Here is a 10749-nt window from a genome sequence, read left to right on the forward strand (position 1 = left end):
TGGAACCAGCACTTAGGAAGCAGCCTCAGCCCGCGCCACCGGAAGCGGAAGCGACAGCCGGGTGCACACAGCGACTCTGGCATCGCAGGGGCGCTCGCCGTGCCATCCTTTGTAGCTGTGCTTGGGGACTGTGTTGTGAACATCTGGCCACGTGGAACACTCTGTAGCACGTTGATGTGAAAAAGCCAGTAGACGAGATTCTGTACAGAGTGTGACCCCAATAACAAAGTAACCGCAGCTGGTGCACACCCGGCTACCGTTTGGATGGGTGTGGGTGGTAGGATGACCGGTAATGAAGTTTTCCTTTTTTTAAAAAAAAAAATTTTAATGTTTGTTTGTTTTTGACAGAGAGAGAGAAAGAGAGAGAGAGCGAGCATGAGTGGGGGAGGGGCAGACAGAGAGGGAGACACAGAACGGGAAGCAGGCTCCAGGCTCTGACCTGTCAGCACAGAGCCCGGCGCAGGGCTCGAACTCACCGCGAGATCATGACCTGAGCCGAAGTCGGACGCTCAACCGGCTGAGCCACCCAGGTGCCCCTGAAGTTTTCCTTTTGTATTTAATGTGTCTTCTGAATGCCTATACTTTGCACGTAGTAAGTTGATACCCAGAAAATGTATGTTACTGCAAAGTCCGCCTGGTATTAGCACTGAGGTTTTGTCTGTGCTAGTGGCTGAGAAAAGGGCACACTCCCGTGACTGCCAATGAATTGTCTAAGTGACTGATTTGATGCTCCTGGGGTGTATCTGCTGGGGCTGCCGGGACAAGGCACGGCAGGCTGGGCAGCCCCAACAACAGAAACGTATTTTCTCCCGGCTCTGGAAGCCAGAAGCCCAAGACCCACGTGTTGGGAGGCTCAGTCCCTCCTGGGGGCTGTGCGGGAAGGACTGGTTCGAGGCCCGTCTCCTTGGCATGGTCTCCCCATGTGCGTGTCTGTGCGTGTCCGTTTCCAAACGTCCCCTTTTTATAAGGACACGGTCCTCTTGGGTTGGGGCCTGCCCTCGTGACTTCCTGATAACTGTCCCGGCTGTGAAGACCACGTCTCCGAGTAAGGTCACATTCTGAGGTCCTAGGGGTTAGGATTGCCACATTTCTTCTTGTGGCGGGAGGACACGTTTTAGCCCATAACGCACGGGTAGCCCAGCCCCATTTCATAGCAGGAGAGCATGCGGCCCGGCCCGCAGCAGGAGCAGGAAGCCTTCCATTGACAGCTGACCATTGATACTGCACGAAGGTGACCGGGCTGAGCTGGCTTCCTTGGCTGAGGACTAGGCCCCGCAGCAGGATACTAGTAATCCAAACGGAGCTGATGGGTTCTCCCACGTTCTCTGCTGAGCCTCGGAGAGCAGCGGAGGAGGGGACGGTGTGCTAGAGGAGGCCGCCCTGGGCCCGGCGGCTGTGTGATGGTGGGTCCATGACTTCACCTTTCTGAGCCCCAGTCTCCACATCCATAACACGAGAACCTCAAAGCTTTGCCTTCCATTAGAGTAGCTGCTGAGAGCTGGCTGTAGTTTGCCTCCTTTGCCACAACAATGGATGGACAAGAGAAGGAGGAAATCCCATAGGACCACAAGAGCTTCTCAGCATGGCCCTGTGGCCGCCTCATGGTTTCTCTGCATTCCCCAATATTCCTTTCTTTCCTCCTCTTCTGAAGCCACTGTTAGTTTGTTCCACAAGGTATATCACCCGAGGATATATTTTCCTGTAGTAGGCTAATTATTCTTTGATGTAACAGCTGAATAGTAAGTAGCTGAGCATTATGATTTTTTTTTAAGTTACTTTGCATCTCTGAGGCTCTTGTTTATTTTTTTTTTAATGTTTTATTTATTTTTGAGAGAGAGACAGAGACAGAGTACGAGCAGGGGAGGGGCAGAGACGGAGGGAGGCAGAATCCACGAACCAGGCTCCAGGCTCTGAGCTGTCAGCACAGAGCCCGATGTGGGGCTTGAACCCGTGAACCGGGAGATCATGACCTGAAGTCGGACGCTTAACCGACTGAGCCACTCAGGCACCCCTGGAGCTCTGTCTTTTAAGTACTTTAAGTAGTAAATATTATATTTACTAAATAGACATCATCAGGGTTCCACTCCCTTTCTTTTCTTTTTTTTTCCCCCCTTTTCCTCTTTCTTTCATTTATTGGAAGTTCTTATGGAGGAAGAAAACAAATTGCCCTACGGTTTTCCTCACTAGTAATCAGCCTTGGGTATCAAAGCAAGTAAATCCAAATAGCTCTAAATGCAGTGGACTGAGATCAGAATCCACGATGAATTTAAGTGAAGGTTGTTCAAAGTGCTCCTTTAAAACTAATTCTTGGGGCTCCCGGGTGGTTAGTCAGTTAAGTGTCTGACTCTTGACCTTGGCTCAGGTCATGATCTCAGAGTTTGTGCGTTCAAGCCCCTCAGGCTCTGCACTGATGGCATGGAACTTGCTTGGGATTCGGTCTCACCTCTCTGCCCCTCACCTGCTTCTGTTCTCTCTCTTTTTCTCTCAAAATAAATAAATAAATTTACACCCTAATTCTTGGGGCACCTGGCTGGCTCAGCTGGTAGAGCACGTGACTCTTAATCTTGGGAGTGGTAGGTTTGAGCCCCACATTGGGTGTAGAGATTACTTAACAATAAACTCTTTTTTTTTTTAAACTTTTTTTTTAACGTTTATTTATTTTTGAGACAGAGAGAGACAGAGCATGAACGGGGGAGGGTCAGAGAGAGGGAGACACAGAATCTGAAACAGGCTCCAGGCTCTGAGCTGTCAGCACAGAGCCTGACGCGGGGCTCGAACTCACGGACCGCGAGATCATGACCTGAGCCGAAGTCGGCCGCTTAACTGACTGAGCCACCCAGGCGCCCCAACAATAAACTCTTATTAAAAACTCTAATTCTTTTGTATCTATTATGGTGCCATTTAGGAATGATGTTTCCATTGATGTGGGAAGCAAAGACAGAAGGAATTGGCAGATAAAATTAAATTTCCTTATAACCTGCAGCCCATTGGCAAATACTTGAGGCAGGCAAAGTAAACCTTTCCTTCAGAACTCCCTACTGTCTTTTTTTAAAATACGAAATGTATTGTCAGGTTGGTTTCTATACAATACCCATTGCTCATCCCAACAGGTGCCCTCCTCAATACCCATCACCCACCCTCACCTCCCCCCCACCCCCCATCAACCCTCAGTTTATTCTCGGTTTTTAGTAATCTCTTATGGTTTGCCTCCTTCCCTCTCTAACTTTTTTTTTTCCTTCCCCTCCCCCATGGTCTTCTGTTAAGTTTCTCAGGATCCACATAAGAGTGAAAACATTGGTATTTGTCTTTCTCTGTATGACTTATTTCACTTAGCATAACACTCTCCAGTTCCATCCAAGTTGCTACAAATGGCCATATTTCATTCTTTCTCATTGCCAAGTAGTATTCCATTGTGTATATAAACCACAACTTCTTTATCCATTCGTCAGTTGGTGGACATTTAGGCTCTTTCCATAATTTGGCTATTGTTGAGAGTGCTGCTATAACCATTGGGGTACGAGTGCCCCTATGCATCAGTATTCCTGTACCCCTTGGGTACATTCCTAGCAGTGCTATTGCTGGGTCATAGGGTAGATCTATTTTTAATTTTCTGAGGAACCTCCACACTGTTTTCCAGAGCGGCTGCACCAGTTTGCATTCCCACCAACAGTGCAAGAGGGTTCCCATTTCTCCACATCCTCGCCAGCATCTATAGTCTCCTGATTTGTTCATTTTAGCCACTCTGACCGGCGTGAGGTGGTATCTCAGTGTGGTTTTGATTTGTATTACCCTGGTGAGGGGCGACGTTGAGCATCTTTTCATGTGCCTGTTGGCCATCTGGATGTCTTCTTTAGAGAAGTGTCTATTCATGTCTTCTGCCCATTTCTTCACTGGATTATTTGTTTTTCGGGTGTGGAGTTTGGTGAGTTCTTTATAGATTTTGGATACTAGCCCTTTGCCAGATATGTCATTTGCAACTACTGTCTTAATGGTAATGCTTTGCTGGAGGGAAAATCAACCTAGTTTGACAATAGCTAGGCCTCTGGTATCCTTCTTTAGCATGTGAAAATCTCTTGGGAAACTTTCTCTTGACTTTACCTCCTCTGACTCCCAAGGATATAATCAGTCTCTCCCCAGGGTCCCAGGGCAGCTCTTCCTGCCCATGGCTCCTGTCCCCATATTTTAATAAAATCACCATTTTTGCATCAAAGATGTCTCAAGAATTCTTTCTTGGCCATTGGTCCTGAACCTCACGAACCCCAGCCATCACCCCAAACCTCATCATCCGTGATCTAGGTTTTTCTTTTTTTTTGAGAGATAGGGAGAGAAAGCAAGCAAGGCAGGAGCAGAGAGAGAGAGAGAGAGAGAGAGAGAGAGAGAGAATCCCAAGCAGGTTTCCACGATGCCAGAGCAAAGCCTGATGTGGGCCCTGAACTCACGAACCACGAGATCATGGCCTAGGCCGAAATCAAGAGTCAGATGCTTAACCAATTGAGCCACCCAGGTGCCCCTCCATGATCTATGTTGATTGAAAGATCAATTTTTACCAGTGACTTTACATTTTACAGCAGTAAATTTTTACTTGTGGGTTTAAAGATTCAACTAGGGGCCCCTGGGTGGCTCAGTCAATTAAATGTCTGATTTGGGCTCAGGGTATGGTCTAAAGATTCATGAGTTGAAGCCCTGCATCAGGCTTGCTGCTGTCAGTGCAGAGCCTGCTTCAGACCCTCTGTCTCCCTCTCTCTGCCCTTTCCCCATGCTCGCGCGCGCTCTCTCTCTCTCTCTCTCTCAAAAATAATCATTTTTAAAAGATTCAGTCAACAAATGTATATTTAGCAAGGCACTATAGGGGACATGAAAACTATGACAGTCTGTGCTTCTGGATGACCAACGCTGTTTATTTATTTTTATTTTTTACAAATTTTTCTTAATGTTTATTTTTGAGAGAGAGAGCGAGAGAGCAAGAGAGCACACAAGTGAAGGAGGGGCAGAGAGAGAGAGGGAGATACAGAATCCAAAGCAGGCTCCAGGCTCTGAGCTGTCAGCACACAGCCCGATGTGGGGCTCAATCTCACAAACCGTGAGATCATGACCTGAGCCAAAGTTGGATGCTTAACCGACTGAGCCACCCAGGTGCCCCCCAGCTACTGTTTAAAATTTAATTGGATGGGGCTCCTGGGTGGCTCAGTCGGTTAAGTGTCTAACTTGATTTTGGCTCAGGTCATGATCTCATGGTTCGTGGGATCGAGCCCCACATCGGGGTCTGTGCTGACAGCAATGGAATCTGCTTGGGATTATGTCTCTTTGCCCCTCCCCTGCTCGTGCTCGTCCCCCTCAGAATAAGTAAATAAACATTAAAAATTGCCTTTAAACAAAATAAAATTTAATTGGAGTATATATAAAAGAGAAAATGAAAAGCTAGGAAAATACTTGAAATCTTATCAAAGTGTTCCCTCCTAAGCTCCAATGTTCCTTTTTCAGCAAAGGAAATATCATAGGAGAATATCAATGCCTGGACCAGGAGTTAGGGGAGTCTGGGATTTTTTTCTGAAATTGAGTGAAGTGTATTCTTAGATGACTGCGAATTTCCAAGACTCTTGAAACATCTTTGCATCTCTTTCCAATTTGCTATTACTTCACCTGAAATCCAATTGGAAGGCTTACACTTCAGCTTTATCCCATTACTTGTTCTAGTCAAATAGTTCATGGTGACTTAATTTGAGACATGGTCCCTAGGACATTGGGACCCAATGATGGGAGATGGAAGTCCACATGCTGCTCTGTCCCAAAGGAGATGGCCTTCATTCTGGACTGCGTGGAGCCACCTGAGTGGGATGCAGATATTGGAGAACTGAGAAGACATCACTGAAGACCCCAGCCCTGTTACACTTGATAAAGAAAGGCCATGAGTGAGGTGCAGGGCTGGCTCAGTCAGAAGTGCACGTGACTCTCGTTCTCAGAGTTATGAGTTCAAGCCCCACGTTGGGTAAACTTCAGAGAAATTAAAGAATAATAAACAAGAAAAGCTGAGAACATTTATTATTGCTCCCCCCCCGAATGCAAATCATTTATGACTGATATCTTGATCTCTATCTCAAGCCTTTTCTGTCCTTTGAGAATATGTATTTAAAAATTATTTTTTAATTTTAATTTTTTTAATGTTTATTTTTGACAGAGAGAGAGAGAGAGAGAGAGAATGAGTGGGGGAGGGGCAGAGAGAGAGGGAGACACAGAATTGGAAGCAGGCTCCAGTCTCTGAGCTGTCAGCACAGAGCCCAACGTGGGGCTCGAACTCATGGACTGCGAGATCATGACCTGAGCTGAAGTCGGATGCTTAACCGACTGAGCCACCCAGGTGCCCCAAGAATATATATTTTTTTAAAAAACTTTTTAACAAAGTTTATCCATTTTGAGAGAGAGAGAAAGAGAGAGAATCCCAAGCAGGCTTTGTACTGTCAGCACAGAGGCCAACGTGGGGCTTCAACTCACAAGCCATGAGACCATGACCTGAACTGAAACCAAGAGTCAGACACTCAGCCGACTGAGCCACCCAGGTGCCCCTTGAGAGTATGTATTTTTATTTATATCTGGGGTGGTATTAAATTGTCATCATTAAAATATGTCTATTGGTAAAAAAAAAAAAAAAATTAAAAAAAAAGGGGGCCCCTGGGTGGCTCAGTCGGTTGGTTGTCTGACTTCAGCTCAGGTCATGATCTCACTGCTTGTGAGTTTGAGCTCCGCATCAGACTCTGCTAACAGCTAAGAGCCTGGAGCCTACTTCAGATTCTGTGTCTCCCTCTCTCTCTGCCCCTCTCCCACTCACACTCTGTCTCTTTCTCTCAAAAATAAACGGTAAATTTTTTTAAAAGTATGTTTATTGGTAAGATATGAACAATGTGATTATTAATAAAGTTAGCTTGAATTCTCCCATTAAAAAGGATCCTAAGAGAATACTATGAATAATTAATTATATGCCAACAAATTAGGTAACTTAGATGAAATAGACAAATTCCTAGAAACACAAACTACCAAAACTGATTCAAGAAGAAATAGAAATTTTCGAAACATTAGAAAAACGGGGGGGGGGGGGGGGGCGCCTGGGTGGCTCAGTCAGTTGAGTGTCCGACTTCGGCTCAGGTCATGATCTTGTAGTTTGTGAGTTCGAGCCCCGCGTCGGGCTCTGGGCTGATGGCTCAGAGCCTGGAGCCTGTTTCCGATTCTGTGTCTCCCTCTCTCTCTGTCCCTCCCCCGTTCATGCTCTGTCTCTCTGTCCCAAAAATAAAAATAAACGTTGAAAAAAAATTTTTTTTAAAAAGAAATAAACATTAAAAAAAATTAAAAAAAGAAATAGAAAATTTCAACAGGCCTATCATGTGTAAAGAGACTGAATCATTGCTGTGATCTGAATGTGTTCCCCCTAAATTCATATGTTGACATCCTAACCCCCAAAGGATGGTATGAGGAGATAGGGCATTTGGGAGATGATTGAGATGGGACCCATCTTTATAAAAGAGGCCCCAGAGGACTTGCTTGCCCCTTCCACCATGTAAGGACATCACAAGAAGTCTGCAGCCAGTAAGAGAGCTCTCACCTGACCATGCTGGCACTGTGATCTCAGATTTCTAGCCTCCAGAACAAATGAGAAACAAATTTCTGTTGTTAATCAGCCACCCATCCATGCATTTTGTTAAAGCAACCCAAATGGACCAAGGAAATCAGTAATCAAAAACCTCCTGGGGTGCCTGGGTGGCTCAGTCTGTTAAGCTTCTTGGTTTTGGCTCAGGTCATGATCTTGTGGTTTGTGAGATTGAGCCCCGAGTCGGGTTCCATGCTGGCAGTGGAGCCTGCTTGGGACTCTATCTCTCTCCCTCTCTCTCTCTCCCCCTCCTCCACTCACTCTCTTCCATGTGTGTGCACTCTCTTTCTCAAAATAAATAAACTTAAGAAAAAAAAAAACTCCTAAAAGAAAAGTCCTGGACCAGATAGCTTCATTTAAAGAATTAGCACCAATCCTTCTTAAACTCATTAAAATAATGAAGAGGAGGAAATACTTCCCAATCCATTGTGTGGGGCCTTCCCTTCCCTTCATTCCACGAGCATTACCTTGATACCAGAGCAAGACAAAGATATAAGAAAACTAGACCACTACCCCTTATGAATATGGGTCCAAAAATCCTTCACAGAGAAAGCATTTGACAAAATCCAACACCCCTTCATGATAGAATGCTTAGAAAGCTGGGAATGGAAGGGAACTTTCTCAATATGATCAAGGGCATTCATGAAAAACCCATGACTAACATAATATTCAATGACTTTCTCCCTAGATCAAGAATAAGATAAAGATGTCCACTTTTACCACTTCTTTTTTTTTTTAAAGTTTATTTTGAGAGAGAGAGAGAGCATGGGAGAGAGAGAGAGGGAGAGAGAGAGACACCCCTGAGCAGGCTCTGCACCATCAGCACAGAGCCTGACATGGGGCTCGAACTCATGAATTGTGAGATCATGAGCTGAGTTAAAATCAAGAGTTGGACGTGTTATTAACCGACTGAGCCACTCAGGTGCCCCTTACCACTTCTTTTTGGCATTGTACTGAAAGTTCTAGCCACAGCAATGAGACAAGAAAAAGAAATAAAAGACATCCAATTAAAACCATAAAATACCTAGGAATATATCTAACCAAAGAGGTGAAAAATCTATATGCTGAAAACTATAGAAAGCTTATGAAAGAAATTGAAGAAGACACAAAGAAATGTAAAAAGATTCCATGCTCCTGTATAGGAAGAACAAATATTGTTAAAATGTCGATACTACCCAAAGCAATCTACATACTCAATGCAATCCCTATCAAAATAACACCAGCGTTCTTCACAGAGCTAGAACAAATAATCCTAAAATTTGTATGGAACCAGAAAAGACCCTGAATAGCCAAAGCAATCTTGAAAAAGAAAACCAAAGCAGGAGGCATCACAATCCCAGACTTCAAGCTATACTACAAAACTGTAATCATCAAGACAGTATGGTACTGGCACAAGAGCAGACACTCAGATCAATGGAACAGAATAGAGAACCCAGAAATGGACCCACAAATATATGGCCAACTAATCTTTGACAAAGCAGGAAGAATATCCAATGGAATAAAGACAGTCTCTTGAGCAAGTGGTGCTGGGAAAATTGGGCAGCAACATGCAGAAGAATGAACCTGGACCACTTTCATACACCATACACAAAAATAAACTCAAAATGGATGAAAGACCTCAATGTAAGACAGGAAGCCATCAAAATCCTTGAGCAGAAAGCAGGCAAAAACCTCTTTGATCTTGGCCGCAGCACATCTTACTCAACGTCTTACTCACGTGTTGATCTTACTCAACACGTCTCTGGAGGCAAGGGAAACAAAAGCAAAAATGAACTACTGGGACCTCATCAAAATAAAAAGCTTCTGCACAGTGAAGGAAACAATCAGAAAAACTAAAAGGCAACCTATGGAATGGGAGAAGATATTTGCAAACGACATATCAGGTAAAGGGTTAGTATCCAAAATCTATAAAGAACTTATCAAACTCAACACCCAAAAAACAAATAATCCAGTGAAGAAATGGGCAAAAGACATGAATAGACACTTCTCCAAAGAAGACATCCAGATGGCCAACCAACACATGAAAAAATGCTCAACATCACTCATCATCAGGGAGATACACATCAAAACCACCAGGAGATACCACCCGACACCTGTCAGAATGGCTAACATTATCAACTCAGGCAACAACAGATGTTGGCGAGGATGCGGAGAAAGAGGATCTCTTTTGCATTGCTGGTGGGAATGCAAGCTGGTGCAGCCACTCTAGAAAACAGTATGGAGGTTCCTCAAAAAACTAAAAATAGAACTACCCTACGACCCAGCAATGGCACTACTAAGCATTTATCCAAGGGATACAGGTGTGCTGTTTTGAGGGGACACAGGCACCCCCGTGTTTATAGCAGCACTATCGACAATAGCCAAAGTATGGAAAGAGCCCAAATGTCCATCAATGGATGAATGGATAAAGAAGAAGTGGTATATATATACAATGGAGTATTACTCGGCCATCAAAAAGAATGAAATCTTGCCATTTGCAACTACGTGGATGGAACTGGAGGGTATTATGCTAAGTGAAATTAGTCAGTCAGAGAAAGACAAAAATCATATGACTTCACTCATATGAGGACTTTAAGAGACAAAACAGATGAACATAAGGGAAGGGAAACAAAAATAAAATAAAAACAGGGAGGGGGACAACACAGAAGAGACTTATAAATATGGAGAACAAACTGAGGGTTACTGGAGGGGTTGTGGGAGGGGGAATGGGCTAAATGGGTAAGGGGCACTAAGGAATCTACTCCTGAAATCATTGTTGCACTATATGCTAGTTAATTTGGATGTAAACTTAAAAAACAAAAAATAAAACAAGTTAATAATAAAAAAAGACGATCCAATTAGGCAGCGAAAAGAATTAAAAGACATCTATATTGGACAGAAAGAGGTGAAGCTATCTCTATTTGCAGATGACGTAATGTTATATGTAGAAATTTCTTACAATTTTTTAATGTTTATTCATTTTTTGAGAGACAGAGAGAGACAGAGCGTGAGTGGGGGAGGGGCAGAGAGCGAGGGAGACACAGAATCTGATGCAGGCTCCAGGCTCTGAACTGACAGCACAGAGCCCGACATGGGGCTCGAACTCATGGACCATGAGATCTTGACTGAGCTGA

Source organism: Lynx canadensis, chromosome X (genome assembly GCF_007474595.2).
Source record: "Lynx canadensis isolate LIC74 chromosome X, mLynCan4.pri.v2, whole genome shotgun sequence".
NCBI lineage: Eukaryota > Metazoa > Chordata > Mammalia > Carnivora > Felidae > Lynx > Lynx canadensis.